Raw genomic sequence first — 20456 nt, forward strand, 5'->3', positions numbered from 1 at the left:
TTTACATAAGTTTCACAAAATTTTGCATAATTATGCAAAACTAAACAATGCCATTTTCACACACACCCTAGTTAGAAACAAATGCTAGTCCTTTACCCACGGAAGCGAGTTGCTCATTTTGTGGAACCTAGCTTTCGTACGCGCAGAGGGTGAGGGTTTCATGGTCTATGCATGAGATACGCGCAGGAGGGAAGCCGGGGATTCCAATGGGAAAAAGGCCATGGTGCCTAGAATGGCTGTACATATGCATATGCATATGGGTACGGGCTCTTACTGGCAGAGTGATACAGTCAATAATTTACGGTATTCATGGTGCTCACGGGGAGAGGAGTGGGAGAAGAAGGGAAATGAATGCTGTTTATGTACATCAATTTCTTCAATTCCCACAGTCGCCCCTTTTTACATTACAGCAGTCATTTTTGTAATTGATGGGGTTACAGGTAGACAGGCATCGTTGATAAATTAGCATTTTGTCGATACTAACATTTGGCGTACAATCATAGACAGTTGAGGTGATGGGCAGAATGCAGCACATAGGAAATTGCATTTCGTTGTGTTCCTGACAATTAAACGCACTACATAGCATAAATGTTACTGACTTAAAAATGTGACCAATGAACAGTTTAGACCAGGTAGGTGAGAGCGGAATTCAGTTCAATACACAAGATTTCTTCGTCACAGTGTCTTTTTATCAGTGAGCCATCACTGGTAGGCTCTAGTCCGTGTACTTTCGTTGGCGCTGTTGAGCACCGGCGGTGGAGCTATAGGTCCAGCTCGGTTCTATCCTTACGCGTTGCAGGGTGCGGTCAGTCCTCTGCTGTTAGACCACAGTCCTGTTCCCTAAACAATCCGTTTGGTGGCGCCTTATGCTCGGCACCTATATTTTCCGTGGCAACACCCTATTCCCATATGAAGGCAGTTCTTCCTTTTGGCAAAAAGTCACGTGGAAAAGAGGGTGAGCATGGTTCAAATAGTCGATAGGAGAGAGAGAGCGGAGTTGGGTCAGAGTTCCTGGGACACACAAAAGGGACCAAGGGAGCAAAGGATAACAAGCAGGCAGGCCCATCAATCGGGCCCAAAGAAGGGGGACGGAGATTCCAGGCACACGTGGGTTAGCAGACGGAGGGCTTCAAGGCGGCCCGTCATTTTTCATTTTCCACGCTGAAATTGCGGTCTCGTCCCGTATCTTGTTGCTCTGCAGCTCCACCTTTGGTCGAGGTCACACGTGTCCCAAGATCTGCAGTCAGGCCGTACGTCACATCTGACCCATCTCCTTCGGTGATCGTGAATCTTTGAATAGGTACAAGACAAGGTTTTAGAGAAATGGCAGAAGAAGGTATCTACGCATGTGAATTCCTCCCTCAATTCTACGCATTTGGGAGATACGCTCATTGGTCACAGTCAGAGGTCCATTACCAAGCAGTGCATGTGTCAGCATTCCTACTGAGTTCATGGCATGTTTATTCATCGTCCTATTTATAACTCAAGTGAGGATAAATGATATTCCCATCAACTGTGCATTTCATCATATTCAACATTACGGAGCATTTCACTTCAGGACTGGCTAACCTTTTCAAACAGGGCGGGGGTGCCATCATCGAGAGTCAGGCAGAACAAGGTTTTTCTCGATGGTCAACAGTTACTCATGGTCATCATGTTTATATCCGGGACAGCAACTGGGGTCTATCAAAATGGGGCGGGGATGCTTCGGGCGCTCGCGCTTGGGTGCAAAAGGGGGTGGGGCAATCTGGGCATTGGGGGTCAATCTAGACGTTGGCGTTCGTCTCTGAAGAACAGACATAAGGTGCCATTGACATACAGTTCCCCTATAAATGGCCAGATTTGGGGGACTTTAGTCGTCTTACCTGTCCTTTCCTTCTCAGCCAATTCAAGTTCATTCATTTTGCAGAAAGGAGAGGCAGTAATATGGCGAGATACAATCATTTTAGTTTCGGTCAATTTCGCTGAACACCTTCGCGTTCAATATGTATCAAATCAGACTGGTGCCGGTGGGGCACAATTTTACCAAAAAGAGGGAGAGAAAATAGGGAGACTCTCATAGAGAGTGAGAGTCGTCCGCAATCTAAACGAGCCATTCGGTACACGTATGACATGTAGAGAGAGAGAGAGAGAGAGAGAGAGAGAGAGATAAGGGGGTGGTGAGAGAGAGAGAGAGAGAGAGACGTGTACGAAAATAGGTCATTTAGTGCGCTCACAACACAGAACAGCAAAGGTCAGGTAACACGCAGATACAGACAGAGGGAAGACATAAATCCGTATATTACATACACACAAACTCAGACAAGGAAGACAGCACATGTATTACACATATATAAGACATTAACGACAAAACAGAAAACAACAGGTGGCCAACAAAATCCATATTATATCCTACGTATTTTTACTATCCTATTTGTCTACGTGCTTAGCTCTTTCTACCCTTCCCTCCTTTTCATTCTCGCCAGTTATCTCTGCGAGCGTTCTCAATTGCCAACACTTACACCTCGGTTAGTCGACCAGAATTTAACCTGGTCGTGCTATTTACCCATGGTTGGATCTTAAACCATTTTTCAGTCCCTTCCTTTGGTGGGAAGTTCTCCAGGCCGAGGCAACAGCAAGCATTGATCGGGAGAACAGTCGGACAGCTTGGCTATATCTATAAGAGTGTGAGAAAGGGGGCAGTGCATTTTGAACATCAGCAACATTTCTAACTTCCCAGACGGGTGGTGCCGTGGTAACCCTTACCCGTATATTTTTCTTTGTCCTTTCCCTACCTAGTCAAAAGTCTAGTTACATTATCTAACGTGTTATGTCTAGTCAATTTTTCGTCATACAGTACCCGTCCAATTTCTATGTCAGTCCATCCTCCCAGTCGCTATGTTCTAAGGAGGAACAGTCATGTTTAAGTCTACGTCTTTTAAAAACTTATCATTATGAGGGCTGTGCACACATTCCCTCCTTCCCTTTTCGTCGGTGGGTCGACCATCGCTCTCCCATATTTCAGCCGACGTTCTGACGTGACCTGCAGAAGGGAGGGAAAAGAAGGGGTTGGGGGCAGCATTCAAAGTACATCAGCATGCAGTAGTCCGAAAATGTTTTTACTTACCACTTACTCAACCTATCTCCGCGCACTGTATTTCTTTACCATCTCGGCGTTTAAGCCCAGAGGGACCAGTAATGTCAGGTAGATAATCATTGACGATCTGCGTATCTACATGAGTTACTTGGTCGCAACCCCTTTCTGTTGGTGCAAGGGTGGCGATCAGGTGGCATTTCTGTGGTGTTGTTTTAAGGGCGTCTAAAACACTTTTCCGGCTGCCTGTGGCACATAATGTAGCCGCTAAATATCTGATCCTTTTTAATCTACATCTTTCATCATACTCATCCTTCGCTCACAGTAGTAAGACATCCAAAACTCATTAATGCAACTGCTTTCTTTTTCAAAATACTTTTAATAAAAAGTGTTGGTGTACAAATACAGGCCTACAACTCAGTGGGCCGGCTACGAAGCAGATTGAAACTGTACATAAGAAGAACGAAGTTGGTGGCAGTTCATTGCATAAAGTGCAGTAGTGCAATAAAATCGTATTAAACTTCCCTACAGAGCAAGCATGATGCATGTCAGTAATTCATCTTTAATAAATTCATAAATTCATTATCCAATGTTCATTCATTACCTAAATTACACCAATTCATTTTCCACATCATAATCAGTAACCACCCTAAGTCAGTTCATTGTCCAAGCACATACTCAATATCCTTCATATCTACTTTCATTATCCAAAAACTGTATATATATCTCGGGACAAAAAGCTGCGCAATCAGGGTGCAACAAAGTTTATTCAAAAAAGTCTCATTTTTGTGACGGCGCCATTTTGGGCGAGGTCAGGCTTGTTCCAGCATAGTCAGAATGTCTCCAATGACTCGTGGTTGGACCAGAACCTTCCGTTGGAAGTTCAAAAAGTTTTTGAATCATGTGGTAACAGTCTAACGACAGTCAAAGAGTGGGGGGGGGGGCGGCAACAATTTTCCCTACCGGGTCATCCTGGTGTTCCACCGGAACTGAACAAGTCTGTGCCGTGGCTGCATTTTAGCCATTTCCAAACTGAAGCTGGCGCTGGCAGGAGTGCGTCGATGTCGCGGTTCCCAGTGAGGGGGACGGGGGCGCCCATGTGGAGGGATCGGGGTGCCCCCCGGCTCTCATAGAATCTTCAAAGTTGAGGAGAGAAGGCATGGGGCGTGTGCCCGTCCTGGGCGAAAGACCGCTTTTTGATGTTGACCCTCTTTAAGTAAGAGCATTGGGGTGTCGCTGGAAGCCTCCACCTGGAGGGAGGTGGGGGAGGCTCGTTCGCGTCACCTCCCCCTTCCAGCGACCCCGCGCCGTTCCTCGGCTCCGTCGCTTCGATATTGGCCGTGCTGGCTATTGAAGATGGGGGGGGGGGGGTCGGTGGCTGTGGCAAGACATCCCCCCCCTTGACATGTGGCGGGACTACCTGCAACTATCCGGGCGTTGGGTGTTGTTGCGGCCATTATAGCACAAAGAAATGCCGCCATCCTCGCTTTGGCTTCGTCCTTCAACGAAAGCCGGATCGGGTGAGAGAGAGGGGTGGTCGGTGGCCGAGGCAAGACAGCCCCCTCTCTCCCCGCGGCCTGCGGGGCGGCAGAAGAGGAGAGATGGAGAGGTCCTTGTCATTCTTTGGACCGCCTGCCCAACATCATCTCCTACTGACCGTGGCCAGGCGAGCCCCTCGTGCCTCGAGGCCTCGCCTTCCGGATGGGCGTAACCGCGGACCTGTTGCACTTCGGGAGCTTCCGGAATGGGGGTAGGTACCTATTGAATTGTTTCTATTTCATGTGACCGTTATTTGGGCGTGGCGGGCAATGAGGCAGACATGTTGGGAGCAGGAACAGGCAGTAGAGCCTAGCTACCTTGTGGCTATTTTTGCTGTTAAAACTTTTCGCCATTTTATATTTCTTATTACGAACTGTTTCTAATGTTTCTTATTTTTAGTGAAGTCAAAAGCTCATCAGGGGGTTACTGACTTAGCCTGATTTCTTTTTTTTATTTTTATTTTTCTTTCTCTTCCTTAGCGTGTTTCGAGCTAAAGTTTTTGTTAGTAGGGAACGGTGATCACTTCATATTTTTATGTGTCCTTTTCACTAGGGGGTACTTCTGGACGGACCAGGCGAGTTCCCTCCAATAAATGGTCCGGGGTGGAACGAGATTATCGATCAAAAGGGGAACATATATTCCTTCATTAGGGTATAATCCTGGACAGACCGAGCGATGTACTTCCACTTACTAGGGTAGCCTCCTGGACGGACCAGATGGTCTACTTCCACTAAATGGCCCATGAGCGCGGAGCATATGTCCTCCATAAGGGTAGTCTCCTGGGCGGACCATGCGAGCTACCCCCCAAATAACCAAACAGTGGGGAGTGGGTAGGACTGACGAATTCACAAAGGGGCATAACCTACCCTTTACTACTTGCAAAGACTAGATAGAATATTTCTACTCCACGTTGTTTGCAGGCAGAAAATACCTCAAACGAAACAATTCCTGGAACAACAATGTCCAGGCAACCAACCAATCAGTGGGGAGAAAAACAGGCATGACGGATTACAACGGGGACAAACGTCTGCATTACCTGCCCTTCGCTATCCAGAAAGGAAGACAGAATATTCCTACTCGTCTCAGTTTGTAGACAGGGAAGATCTCAAAGAGCAACAATCGATTATTAATCGATTTCAAACAATCAGTGGGGAGAAAAGTAGGCATGACGGATTACAACGGGGACAAACGTCTGCATTACCTACCCTTCTCTATCTGCAAAGAGGGACGACGTTCCTATTCGCCGCTGTTTGCAAACAGAGAATGTCTCGTTCTCAAGAAGAGAACCAATATGTCAAGTAGCATTCAAAGCTAAATGAACCAATACCAACAATATCAGTATACAAATACCGATTTCAATACAAACAATCAATCAATCAGGTGGATAGAACCACCCTACCAATCAGGCGTAAAAACACCCTACTTAATCTTACCCGGACCGGACCATACGGACAGTTCTTCATCTTCCTCCTCCAGCGCCCGATCGTTCTCTTACTCCGTGTAGCATTCCTGTGGGATTCCAGTCAGGACAATAGGTCACTCAAGAGAGGTCCGTTCAGAATTGGTGAAGTTCTTTCGATCGGCAGCCGGGCGAGGGCCCTCTCAAGGCAGGCATACCCCGATCATTTAGATGTTCACTTCTTCATCTGGATCTCTCTTACCGAACCTTATGTCACTGATGGGCCCCACGTTGGGCGCCAATTGTGGAACAGGAGCCCAGATTACTACCGATGCCCAGGCCGCTGGCGCAAACCGCCTCTTAGTTCCCATGTTGAATAGTTACCAAATAAAGAGACGGGCGCTGGAAGCAGGAATCAAGAACAGAGTTTAATTCTCATGAGGAGAGCCAGTCATTTCGGACACGAAACACAGTGTCTTTCAGGAGGTGCTCTAACAAGTGAGCTGAGACTCTTCCTTTTATACTTTACAAAACACTTGATAGTACAATCAGGACAGTGTGACGCAAAGGAAAAGACATCCCTATAATCCTCGTGTCAATCCTACCCCACATATGTTCACAATAGGGACCCTTGACCTGCTGATAAGAGGGGAGGGCAATCACGCAGCTGAGTGTTCCGTCAACTGTTTAGGATGTGTGCGCCTGATCATAGCCCAGGGGGTGGGGTGGCTAGGATCAATAGTGGGTCCTTTGAAGAGGAGTGACTTCATACAATAAGGGCCGTAAAGGGTATCTCCTGGCTCAGGCGATGGCCTCGGACACGTGTGGTCAGCCGGACTCGGGGGAAGGGGTCATCAAAGGAGTGGTATTCATGCTGCATGGACAATCGAGCGCGGAGGGAAGGCTTGTCAACAGAGGGGCATTCATGGAAGGAAAGGAGGTGTTGGTCAGGCGCGGCCGTGGCTTCCAAGGACAGGGTCTTTGCAGAAGAAGAAGGTTTATGACTTGCCCATGTGAGGAGAAGGGAGGGGGGAGGCCAGGGTGGACACAGGGACAGAGTCACATAGAGAGAGAGATCTTATGACCCGTACATGAGAGAGCGGGGGCAGTCAGGTGCAGCTGGGGAGGGCTATGTCAGCTAAGGCGAAGGATGCCTCTTCAAGAGGGAAGGGGGGGGGGGTTTGTGCGGGTCTAGCAGAAGGGTTGCCTTTCACGGCAGGGTCGCGCAGAGGGTGAGGGTTTCATGGTCTATGCATGAGATACGCGCAGGAGGGAAGCCGGGGATTCCAATGGGAAAAAGGCCATGGTGCCTAGAATGGCTGTACATATGCATATGGGTACGGGCTCTTACTGGCAGAGTGATACAGTCAATAATTTACGGTATTCATGGTGCTCACGGGGAGAGGAGTGGGAGAAGAAGGGAAATGAATGCTGTTTATGTACATCAATTTCTTCAATTCCCACATAGTAACGGTAAGTTTCAATTCTATTAAGGACACGGAGGCGAGGATTATGCTTTTCTCTCTTCGCTGTTTATTAACATAACATCGCACAGCAGCCAGAAAAGCATCAAAACGTGAAAAATTTTGTAGTATTCCCAACACAGGAATATCAGAAAACATCGTAATAACATTGTTTAATAACTACAAATCCCATGAGATCAACATTAGGCAGTCCTTTTTTAGTGTCCATAAATCCCAATATAAGGCGTCCAACCAACGAACTCCTCCTCTTTCTTCGTGGCGAGTCAGGCCAAAGTCTCAAGCATCTCGTTTCGCACCATCATTCCCTGGCGGAAAAAGAACAGCGTGAGCTAAGCCATACCCGCTAAGCATGAAGGCAAATCAACAAAGCAGAGCATCAAGTCAATCGACATGCAACCCAAGAAAACAGTAACCATACTGCAAATCGGAAAATGGATTACTTACTCCAGTACGGGCAGGATCTCCGCAGGAGGTATGGGTGGGATAATCCTCGCCTCCGTGTCCTTAATAGAATTGAAACTTACCGTTACTAAGCTAGGCAAATTTCGATTCTATGTCAGGACCGGAGGCTTCAGATTATGCTTGTTTAAAGCTTGTCCACCACCAAACTAGCAATATCCACCACTGGCTTAAAATAGAACCTTTTGAAGGTGGAATCCGAAGACCAGTCCGCAGCGCGCATGAGGTCTTCTAATTGTGCCCCAAGGGCAAATGCTTTAGAGGCCATGGCCCCTCTTGCTGAGTGAGCTCCGAACTGCCTCGTATCAATACCAGCTTCCTGCATCACCCAACGTACCCACCGGGCTATAGTGGGGGAAGAGACAGCCTTGTGCGGTTTGCGCAGCGCAATCAGTAACTGCCGTTCGCCCGGAGGGCGAAGTTCCGTTGTGACATCCTCATAGGTCTTCAAACACTGTACCACACACAACTTAGGGGCATCTGCAAATGCCGGATAGGAAATAGACCTCGTAGCCGATTTCGTGCGTCGGCCCACGGTAAAGGTCACCCCATCCGGGGAGAACGCTCTCGCCGTGACATCAAGGGCACGCACGTCAGACACCCTGCGACAAGACACTAAGCACAGGAGCATCGCCAGTTTAGCTGACAGTTCCTTTAAGGAAAGATACTTGTTAGGCTGCCAGGAAAGAAAAAGGTTCAACACCACGTTGACATCCCACAGGACAGAATACCGTGGCTCCGGCGGTAAAGCCAGACGCACTCCCCTAAGGAGCCTGCATACCAGGGGATGTTCCCCGACCGCCACTCCATCCAGCTGCACATGAGCCGCAGATATGGCAGAACGTATCGTATTAATCGTCCGGTATGCTAAGCCGGCGGTAGAGAGTTCTGCAAGGAAATTCAGGATAGGAACGAGGCCTGCGACCATGGGATCCAAATCCCGCCGAAGACACCAACGAACCCACCTGGTCCAAGCCGATCTATACCTCTTGGCAGTGCTGCCTGCCCAGGCCTTGGACAAAAAGTGCTGAGCTGAGTTCGAAAGGCCAGGGAGCGACCAACGTCACCTGAAAGCCTCCATGCCATGAGGCGGAGAGAACCCTGGAGGAGATGGTGAGGGACCCCGTCTGGATTGAGGAGAAGACGAGGAAGCCGGGGGAGTAGGACTGGAGAATCCCAGGAAAGTTCCAGAAGAACTGGAAACCACACTTGCGACCTCCACACGGGCGTCACCATCACCACGTCCGCCATCTGACGGCGAATCTGGGCCGCGGCCCGTACTATCATGGAGAAAGGCGGGAAGGCATACGGCCGTTCCTGACTCCAGTCTTGGAGGAACGCATCCGTCGCCTCCGCCGAGGGGTCCGGTCTCCAGCTGAAGAACCTCGGGAGCTGGAAGTCCAGACGGGACGCAAACAGGTCTATGGAAAACGGTCCCCAGCATGCCGCCAGCCAGCGGAACACTTGAACATCCAGCTTCCACAGGCTGGAGTCTCGAAGATATCTCGAGTGCCAATCCGCCACCTGATTGGCCCGACCCGGCAGGTATTCTGCCGTAACCGAGACTTGATGGGCGAGACAATAATCCCAAAAGTCTTTCGCCAGGTCCGCAAGGGCTCTTGATCGCGGGCCCCCTAAGTGGTTCACATACCGAACCGCTGAGACGTTGTCCATCCGCAGAAGGACGCATGACTTCACTGAGTCCCTCGTCCAGCAACGGACGGCGAACGAACCTGCTAGAAGTTCCAAGCAGTTGATGTGAAGTCGCTGTTCGTCGGACGACCAAGCGCCGCCTGTGGAGAAATCCCCGCAGCGGGCGCCCCAGCCAGACCTGCTGGCGTCGGACTCGATCACCAAGTCCGGAACGGACCCGAAAATCGCGCGGCCGTTCCACGCCTCCATGTGGGCGAGCCACCAAGACATTTCCTCTTTGACCTCCACCGACAGGGGAATCAAGCGGTCGTAGGAGAGCCCTCTGCGCAAATGATGCGCTTTCAATCGCTGAAGAGCCCGATAGTGAAGAGGGCCCGGGAATATCGCCTGAATGGACGATGAGAGAAGGCCTACTACTCTGGTCACCTGCCGGAGGGAGGTGTGCGATTTGGAGATAGTTTGCCGAAGCACATGCTTGATTTTGGCCATTTTTCTGGACGGCAAACTGAGAGTCGATTTCACCGAGTCCACCACAAAGCACAGGAACACCATCTGCTGGGCGGGGGTGAAAACCGACTTCTCCCTGTTGACAATAAACCCCAGACCTTGTAACAGGGAGACTGTCTGAGACAGATGAGCGGCCAACTTGCTCGGGTCCTGGCCCAACAGCAAGATGTCGTCCAGATAGACGATCAGCCGAATCCCCTGACTCCGCAGGGTTTCGATGGCCGGGTGCAGAATTTTTGTAAAGCACCAAGGGGCCGAGGAAAGACCGAACGGAAGGGCCTTGAACTCGAACACCATGTCTTTCCAGCAAAACTGAAGGAAACGACGATGCGGGGGGTAAATCGGAACCACCAGATACGCATCCTTGAGGTCCAGACGGACCATCCAGTCGTTCGGGAGCAAAACGTCCCTCAAAAGATGGATGCCCTCCATCTTGAAGTGGTTGTACACCACCCAGCCATTGAACTCCCTGAGGTTGATGACTGGTCGTCTGCCCCCGTCCACCTTTTCCACAAGAAAAATATTGCTCAGGAAACCCCGGGGGTGGCACGTTGTTCGACAAATAGCCCCCTTGCGCAGCAGCGCCGAGACTTCTTCGTCGATCAAGAGCGCGTCCGATTGAGAAAACGTTATGGGCCGAGGATGCTCTACCTGGCGCGGCTGGTCGTAAAACTCTATGCGGAACCCCCGCACGGTCTGAAGGACCCATGCGTCCGCTGTAATAGCCTCCCACGCCTGGGGGAAACACGCCAACCTCCCCCCAATAACAACCTGATCCGCAGGGATAACACTCACCGTGTGAATTGTTGCCGCCGGAGTCGTTCCGGAAGTTTCCGCGTCCTTTGAAACGCTGACCTCTGGTGGGGTAAAAGTTGTTGTAATTCGCGGAGGAGTTGTAGCCCCCTCTGCCGGAGCCATGCCCTTTTCCGGGCTGTTGTTGACCACCACGGCCGGTCGTGAGGCCCCTACCACGACCAGCCCCCCGGGAAAAACGCTGGTGGAAGACCCGCTTGATGGTTGACTGGGCCTTATCCAGGGAGGTGAAGGTGGAAACAAACTTTCCCAGTTCTTTTATGAATGGCTCGCCAAAGAGCCCTCCTTGGGCAACAGCGCCAGCTTCCGACGAAGCCAAATCGCCCAACTTGGGATCCAGTTTTATCAGCAAAGACCGACGCCGTTCGGTCGAAAGGGCACAGTTGGCATTCCCCAGGAAGATAACAGCCCGCTGCGCCCAGTTGGACAGTACTTCCGGGCAAATGGCGCTGCCCGACACCTTGGCTTCCTCGGCCACATAGAGGATCTTGGTGAGGGGGCCAATGGTGTCCAAGAGCTTGTCCTGGCAGGAGCGCCAGGAACGGTCGATCCCCTTCCGGGGGTCCTTCACGAACTTCGCCATGAAGGTGGGCATTTTCCCATCGAGCTCCGGCGTCATGGCCACCTTCCCATCCAAAGTCGGGCGGGGACATTCGCCCCTCAAACAGCTGCGCGCCTCCTTCTCCAAGGGCTTGCGGAGGCGGCCCGCTACAAATTGCGCCACCTTGTCACCAGGCGCCCAAGCGGCCGACCGCGGGTGCATGATTTTGTCCGGGTCGAGCATGCCTGAAGTGTCTTTGGGCAACTCCGTCGAATTGGACGCCGGTCGCCATGACCGCACGGAGTCCTCGTCGTCGTCGTCGTCCGTATCCGCGGGGGAAACACCCCCCGGGGAGGCCGGGACAACGTCCGCCGGCGTTGAAGGGGTCTGAGGCGGAGGCGCCTCGGAGGCCGACCCGGATGCCTTAGCCAGGAAAGCGTCGCGTAGGCGCTCGAAGGCGTCCTTGTCCACACCTTGTGAACCACTGGGACCCGCGTCCCCACGTGGCTTCTTGGCCGCCGGAGGCCGGCAAGGATCATTGGCGGGTGACCCCCCTAGGGCCGGTGCCAACTTGGCACATTCTTCGACAATGCGGGCTGAAAGTCTGTCCTCCATAGGCCCAACGATTTCCTGCACGCACCGGTAAATCGACTGGTCCACAGCCGCATAGAACTCGTCGTCTTGGAGGTACTGGTGTGACTCCTCCTCCTCCTCGACATAGTACCCCTCAGCCATGGCGTCCACCACGCAGTAGAGAATAAATTGGAAACTGAGGATTCCGATGGCGTACTCAGACAGCCACGTGTGGGCCAACCGAAGGTTAGCAAGGGTTGTAGGCCGGTGGAACCGGGCAATCAAAAAGGCAGCACCAGCCTTCACATCGCGCCGACCCTCTCTCCAGAGACCGGGTCTCACCGCCTCCCAGCGCGCTCGAGCGGGGAACACCCCAACGGAAGCTGATGTAGGAAAAAGGTGCTGAAAAATCGCCCGCAGGCTTCAACGTGGTTACAACCACCAGTACAGACCCCACCGAGGCGTTCAAGCACAGGACAGTACAACCCAAGAGGGCGTCAGGGTTAGGCGGCAGCGGGACACCTGCGATGTCGACTCCCCAGCACGGCTCCAATCAGCGAGACGGAAGCTGCGCGCGGGCAGGCGAGACGCAATGGCGCCCTCTAGCGGCAAACTCAACACCGCGGAATACACGGGGACATCGCGTAAGGGGCGAAGGCGTGCCCGCGATGGAAGGGGCTCTGGAAGGGAAAAAACCCCACAGACCCCCCAAAGCAACAGTCAATTCTAATAGAATATGAGAAAAAACACAAAATCTCAACAAACACAAAATGTGCAAGAGAGGGAGAATAGCACTTAACTGGCTGCGAAGCAGCGAAGAAAGAGGAGGAGTTTGTTGGTTGGACGCCTTATATTGGGATTTATGGACACTAAAAAAGGACTGCCTAATGTTGATCTCATGGGATTTGTAGTTATTAAACAATGTTATTACGATGATTTCTGATATTCCTGTGTTGGGAATACTACAAAATTTTTCAAGTTTTGATGCTTTTCTGGCTGCTGTGCGATGTTATGGTAATGAACAGCGAAGAGAGAAAAGCATAATCTGAAGCCTCCAGTCCTGACATAGAATCCCAGTGTGCCAGCATAATATGCTTGTGACAACTTGAAACTGGCACAATTGATTTGTATATTAGGTGGTACACAGTAGTACACAATGGAGGTAGACATATTTGTGAATCTTGCCTGTGAATCCTTTGGACCAAGCCAGAAAACCTTTTTACTGCATGCACACAAATGCCCAAGGGATCTCTCACTGATTTTAAGAGTGTGCATCTCAATGGATTTTAGCCAAAATGGAAGATTGCAAACTGATTTGACTTCTTTTCTTCGATTGATCTGATAGTGGCCTAGATCAGACAATGTTGACTAGTAAGCTTATAACGGCGACAGGCAGGCATAACGATGAGATCTCTACCATATGCAACTTTAAATCGAAATGTGGCAATGCTTTTGGCACCAAATCATCCCTACTGATCCTTTACAGAATGCCTGACAACACAAAGGAGAGCCTCGTCCATTCAAAATAAGCACAGAAATGTAGAATTGGAGCAGGGATTGAGTAAAGGCTCATTTGATCTGCCTTTTTGAATGCCTACCTGGTCTCTGGTGTTTCATCTCCCTTAACTCCATCCCTCTTTGTTGATGGAAGTTCCTTCAGGAATAGGTCCAGCTTCCTTGATGATGTACCAGAATGTCATTGATAGAATATCGTCTGACATCAATATTGCGTTCTAAATATCGTCTATAAAATATTGTCCTGTTGAAGTTGATCAGTTGGTGCATGATGAGGCATTCTCCTGGTAGAATGGCTTTCAGGTAGATTGCTTTTCTTAAATCTGAAATGTATTTATTTATAAAGTTTTATATAGCGCAAACTTGATCCCGAAGGATATCAGAGCGCTTTACAGTTAGAGTGAGAGGAGTAAAAAAGATCACAACAAGACTAAAATGGGGAAACTAATATGCATAAAATAATATACTGCAAACATAACAGATCCTATATAATTCAGGGGTAACGTAGGGTGGGCTAGTCAATGATAAAATGACATCAAGGGAGTGATGATACATAATGATGTAAGGGGGCAAATACAGTAGTAACAAACAGAATTATTAACAAATGCTGTAGTATTTACAGAGCGATTAGGGCTTAAAGTAGTCCAAGGTGTTAAGGTAAGAACTTATTCATGAGGAATCTTTTTGCTTCTAATTTGAAAGCAAACTTGTGTTGCCATTGTATTTTTCTATACTAGTCTTTCTGTCATGTAATTTCTTTATAGCCACAAAAGCATTGCCTAGCCAGTACTCTTACATCTGGAACTTTTGTTATTTTTTAGCAACAATATGAGAATATCGTAGCCATGCCGGGATACCTATAGGTTTGTTGACATACAAGTATGAAACATGGTTTCAACCTCTAAAATAATATTTGTTAGGGTCACGTGTGTATAAAGGCCTTCTTATCCTGTGACCTGCTGTTGATATTGATATTAAAATATCCATCAAAAATTATAGTAGTGAAAATGATAAAACTCGCCCAAAATAGCATTGTTGTGATTAATGAGCTTTGGTCAGTCGACTGAATTTGATAGATTTTATTAGTGCAATGTCGGAGGAGTTCTAGTTGAATGGTTCTCTCCATAGAGACACAAGATCCACAGAAATCTGAAAAACAATACAAGAATTCTAGGGGTTGCTTAGCAACTAACCAAATATATACTTTCCGAACCTTACTCCAAATTGTTGTTTAAAGTCTTTGCGATCTTCTCTGTTTATTTATTGACATTGCTTACACAGCGCTTCTGTTGCCGCTTGTACACAGAGAAGTGAATTGCGGAAGGAGAAGCTGGGAAAGGGTTTGGCCAAAGATGTGCAAGTCTATCCCAGAGGTCTTCAAGCTGTGGAATCCGCGGATGCGTTCCAGGTGGTGGGAAGTGGGGGGTGGAGGGGGGAGATAGCCTGGAACCGTGAAAGGTACGTTTCCAGTTGGTCTTCATTTGCATACAGCAGTTAAAGCCCATGAAAAAAGTGTGAGGAAGGAACTTCTGAGTGGCATGGGACAGGGTCAATGAGTGTGGAGATGGGCTCATAGGCATAGCTACAACTGGGGTAGGGAGTAGGGGAGTAAATGTGCTTTTTTGTTGTTGTTTTTTAACACAAAGTGACAAAAGGCCATCTTTGGGCATCAAGCCTAGAAGTGGTGACCCTTTTAGTGGGCAGAGTAGACAGCCTGCTTTGCACAACTGTAAGTAGTATTATTGGTGCTGCAGCTGCATTAGAGACCACAGACATACTTGCAGTGCCAGTGCTTCATTGCAGCTTGGAGCAATGGCACAAGGGAAAGAAAAAATGAAGCAGAGATAAAAATGTATTGGGCATCAGAGAAATGAGAGGGATGATGTGAGATGGGAGCCCATGCTGAGAACAACAGTCAGAGGCGACAGCAAGGCAGTAGCTATCATTATCAAAGCAGGTGTAATGGCACTTTGCCCAGGGGCCCATTATATCACAATTATGAATGTTTTACAATAAAAAAGTGAGCAGGCATGGGGAGACTCATTTTGCAGTAGGGCAGGAGGTGCCCTTGGAACAAAAAAGGGGAGCAACATGCAGTAGCTCATTTGTTCAGAAAGAGACCAAGCTTGTCTCTAGATTGCAGTGAAGGTACGACATGGTGGGGAAGGAGCGAAAGAAGAGGAGATAGTCTGCTTCTCAGGTCTACAGCAATCATTAGTGCAGCAGGTGGAGTTGCATTGGGGTCCGCAGCACCCCGATTTTGAGGAGTAGTGCTTTTGGTCAATTCTGTTTTTGCGTGATGCCGTTTAGTGTCAATTACAAGCTACAGAAAAGCACCCCTAAAATGATCTCACAATCCCCGTGGGGGCTTAAATCCCCTTGGGCTCCGATTGGCCTTTGTTCACAGCAACAGCTGTGAAATGAAAAAACATTGGAATTTTGCTCTCGGAGTTTCTACCAGCCAGTAGAAACCCAGAGCACTCCTTTGTCCCTAATGGAGCACTGAACATTCAAATGTTCTAATTATAATTGTAGTTTGGGCTAAAACAAATAGGCACCTACACACTGTTAACCTATCTAGAGGGGAATCATTGTGCTCTGCATGCATGTGAAGAACCGGATTAACCCACTTACTGGGTCTCGGCGGCGGGGGAACCGCCCAAGCCTTCCATACCCTTCATACATAGTAAAATGAGACACAGGAGCCTTCATCTGCAGGAGGAACCCAGATTTATTCAAATAGCCTGGGCTATGATCAGAGTCCCAAGCTCGTCAGAAACAAGACAGAGGAGGCTGCTGCTTTACTCCACAGCTTACAAGCCTTTTATACTTTTTCATCTTAGTCTTTTGGCTGTTAGTTCATTGTTCAATCAGGGCAGTGTTTGCAGTTGTTAACCAGATCCAGACGACGTTTGTAGATGGTGACCTGGTCAAGGCTTGGTACACAAATCATTGTTCACTCGGCTTGATCAAGGCTCAGCCTTTCAGGTCATTGTTTAATCACCTTGATCAAAGCCCGGTCTTTCAGGTCATTGTTTAATTACCCCGATCAAGGCCCAGCAGTCAGACCATTGTCCAGATAACCTTATCACGGTGTCAAGGATGTTTACCAGGCTGGGAGCAGGAGATGGAAAACAAATCATTTACACTGGGTGTGAGTGTCTCAAGGCTTTCTGTTGAACTGCAAGAACAGGGGGGGTTGGGTGTGCGACAGTTCCTGGGCAGAAATGCAGGCTGCAAGATGGCTGTTGTTGTGTTAGTTAGATTTTCCTCAGGCATCAGCAGAAACGACCAGGTGGGTCGTGTGGAAGTGTTTGACACGAGATGGCAATGAAAAAGCAATGGAGTCTCGGTACAAATGATGCAGATCAGAAGAACACTTTTCCTCACATGTACACCTAAAAATGGCCAGTAATCGTTAAGCCAATATGTCCACGACCAAGATGCTGTCAGATGGGTGAAATGAAATATCAGAAAATAAACAGAGAAGATCACAAGGACTTTAAGCAACAATTTTGAGTAAGATTCAGAAAGTATATATTTGGAAAGTTTCTAAACAACCCCTAGAATTCTTGTATGTTTTAGAAAGATTTCTGTGTATCTGATGTCTCTATGGAGAGAAATATTCAACTAGAATTCCTCAGACATTACACTAATAAAATCTACCAAATTCAGTCAACTGACCATAGCTAAGTAACCACAACTGAGATATTTTGAGTGTGTTTGATCCTTTTCCCTACTATAATTTTTTATAAATATTGTAATGTCATTATCAACAGTATGTCACAGGATAGGAAGGCCTTTACACACATGTGAACATAACAAATATTATTTAAGAGGTCAAAACCATGTTTTATACTTGGACGCCAACAAACCCATAGGTATCTAGGCACGACCACAATATTCTCTTATTTTTGTTTATAATAAAAGAAGTTTTAGATGTAGAAGTACTGGTTAGACAATGGTTTCATAGCTATAAAGAAATTACATAGCAGAAAGACTAGCACCGAAAAAATACAATGGCAACACATTTCAGTTTAAAGCAAAGTAATCTAGCTAAAAGACCATTCTGCCAGGAGAATGCCCCGTCATGCACCAACTGATTAACTTCAACAGGACTATATTTTTGGAAACGATATTTAGAATCCAATATTCTTGTCAGACGATATTCTGTCAACGACATACTGGTATGTCACCAAGGAAGCTGGACCTATGTCTGAAAGAACGTCCGTCAACAAAGAGGGATAAGGTTAACGGAGATGCAACACCAGAGACCAGATAGCTTCTGCTATCCCAATGTAGGCATGGAAAAAGACTGCTCGAATGAGCCTTCACTCTACCCCTGCTCCAATTCCAAATTTCCTGGCTTATTTTTAATGGATGAGGCACTTGTTTGGGCTGTTAGTCATTCTGTAAATGATTAGTTGGGATGACTAGATGCCAAAAGGATTGGCACATTTCTAATCACTGTTGCTCATGCTAGAGATTTCAATGTAATGCATGCCCTGTCGCCATTATAGGCTTACTAGTCAACTTTGCATGAGTGAAATGATTAATTCAAATGTGCAAAAATAGGAGCTGGTGGCATGAGCCTTGCACCTTTTATTAAAGGAAGGGATACTGCATATTGCTGTACAAGTACACGTCATGGGCAAGGAAAGCAGGAGCAGAGAAATCAAATTTGGTCGCCTGAGGAGAAATTGAGCAATATAAAAAAGGACCAAATTTCTCCCACTCCTGCTTGGCTAAAAGAGGACAAAACGTAACACATGAGTTCCGTGCCCAAGCCACTCTCATACTACTGAAACCTCCCAAAGGCAGGTGAGTACGAGGAAGGCCAGTCCTAATTGAGTCTTGATTCAGAATCTAGACTTCTCATGCACAGGTAAGAGATGAAGCACTTGGTAGATGCTGCCCTGGCAGCACAAGAACAAATCATCCACCCCAGAGTTACCCTAAACACAAGAAAACAATCAAAATAGAGAGTTACAGAACAACCAGAGACAAACATAACAACACAATGCAATAATGCACCACAAAACACAACATCACAATAACACAAGGCCTTTAAACCAAAATACAACACTGTAAAACAAAACAACACATCAACACGAAGATTCTACAACACAACACAAACCGAAACAAAAACACAACATAGAGTAAGTAGAATAACCCACACCAGTATAACGACATAACACAGAACACAGTAACACAGCAAATACACGGCCCAATACACCATAATAGCACAAAGGCATACTTTACAAATCAATATGACAGAACAAAAAATATAAGTTCTGTACAATACCAACACGTCACAACACACTAAGGGGCCCATTATGATGTCGGGCGGATTGCCTCCGCCAGGCTGGCGGTGGCCACCACCGGCCTGGCGGAGGCAATCCGCCCGACATCCATGTCCTGATTCCCCCCCGCCAGATTAGGAGGGCGGAGGGGACAGCAGCGGACGGAAAGACCGTCCGCCGCTTTACCGCCGCGGTCGCCTTGCGACCGCGGTGGTAATAGATCAATATGGTTGCGGTGTCCAATGGACACCGCCAGCCATATTACAATGGCTATATGCAGAGGCCTTTCCGCGGCGGCAATGCCGCCACGGAAAGGCAGGCGGCAATTGCTGCGGGGGTCCCCTGCGGGGCCCCCAGGTGATGACAGAGGTGGAGGGGGACATGGGGGGTACCTATGGTACCCCCCCCCCATTTGCATATGCAAGGCGGCAGGCACCGCGCGGTGCCTGCCGCTTTGCATATGCAAATGCGCAGAAGCATTTTTAGCATTGTGGCGGGCGGTGCAGAGTGCACCGCCCGCCACAATGCTTAAACTACAGGATGTGCCCGCTACAGTGGCGGGCACATCCTAATTCCCCCCACGGGACCCCCGCCCTTATGACGGGCGGTCCCGCTCTCCGATAGGGTGACGGGCGGACGATGTCCGCCCGTCATCCTAATGGGGCCCTAACTGTTTTGCCTAACTAACTAATTGTTTTGCCAAGTCTAGACTATGGCAGAGCTACACTCTGTGGCCTCCCCAAATATACCTTGGCCCCACTAAGGGCATCCCTAAATGCAGCAGCTAGTCTGATGACGGGTACAAAGAGAAACGCTCACATTTCCCCATTGCTTTAATCCCTAAATTGGTTGCCACTTGAAGCAAGAATACAACTAAAGATCGCCTGCATGACTCACAAAGCCCTCCATTTCAATACCCCCTGTTACTTGGCGCAAAAGCTAGAACGATCTGGAGGGAATAGATCATCAAGAAGTGCAAACTCTCTCCTCTTGAAACCACAGATCTTCTGCAAAAGGAGAATGAGGCACAGAGCTTTCTCAGGCGTGGCCCCAAATTTCTGGAACTCTCTCCCACCGGAAGTCTGCAGAATCTCGTCAACAGCTTCTTTTAAAAGGAAGTGAAAATAATCCTTGTGAACAAGTTCTTCCCTTAACTGAACATGGCTTATTTGCCTCACTCTCTGCCCTCGGACTAACCACCATATTAGACTATCACTTGTAAAGTCCAGAGTTGATTGGTTATAGTCTCATATTATGTGTGTTCTTCTCCCAGCACGCTTTGTATTATGTAAATGTGATGTCCTTTGATATCCCCTTTGTCACTGTTTACTTGCATGCATTCTAAAATAACATTGGTTTGAATCAATTTCTTATTTACGACACTCCAAATGGTGAAGCGCTCTGATACCCATTTGGGTCTTGTTCGTGCTACACAAAACGTTATAAATAAATAAATAAACTAAAATAACTACCAACAAAACAGATAAAATGCTACATAGCCTAACATAAAACAAATGCAAATTTGGGTTGTTGCATTGGAGCATTGTTTTTCTGCATCGCGTTAATGCATTGAATTACTATGCTGTGCTACATTGTG

This window comes from Lissotriton vulgaris, chromosome 1_1, assembly GCF_964263255.1.
Source record: "Lissotriton vulgaris chromosome 1_1, aLisVul1.2, whole genome shotgun sequence".
NCBI classification, from domain to species: Eukaryota; Metazoa; Chordata; class Amphibia; order Caudata; family Salamandridae; genus Lissotriton; species Lissotriton vulgaris.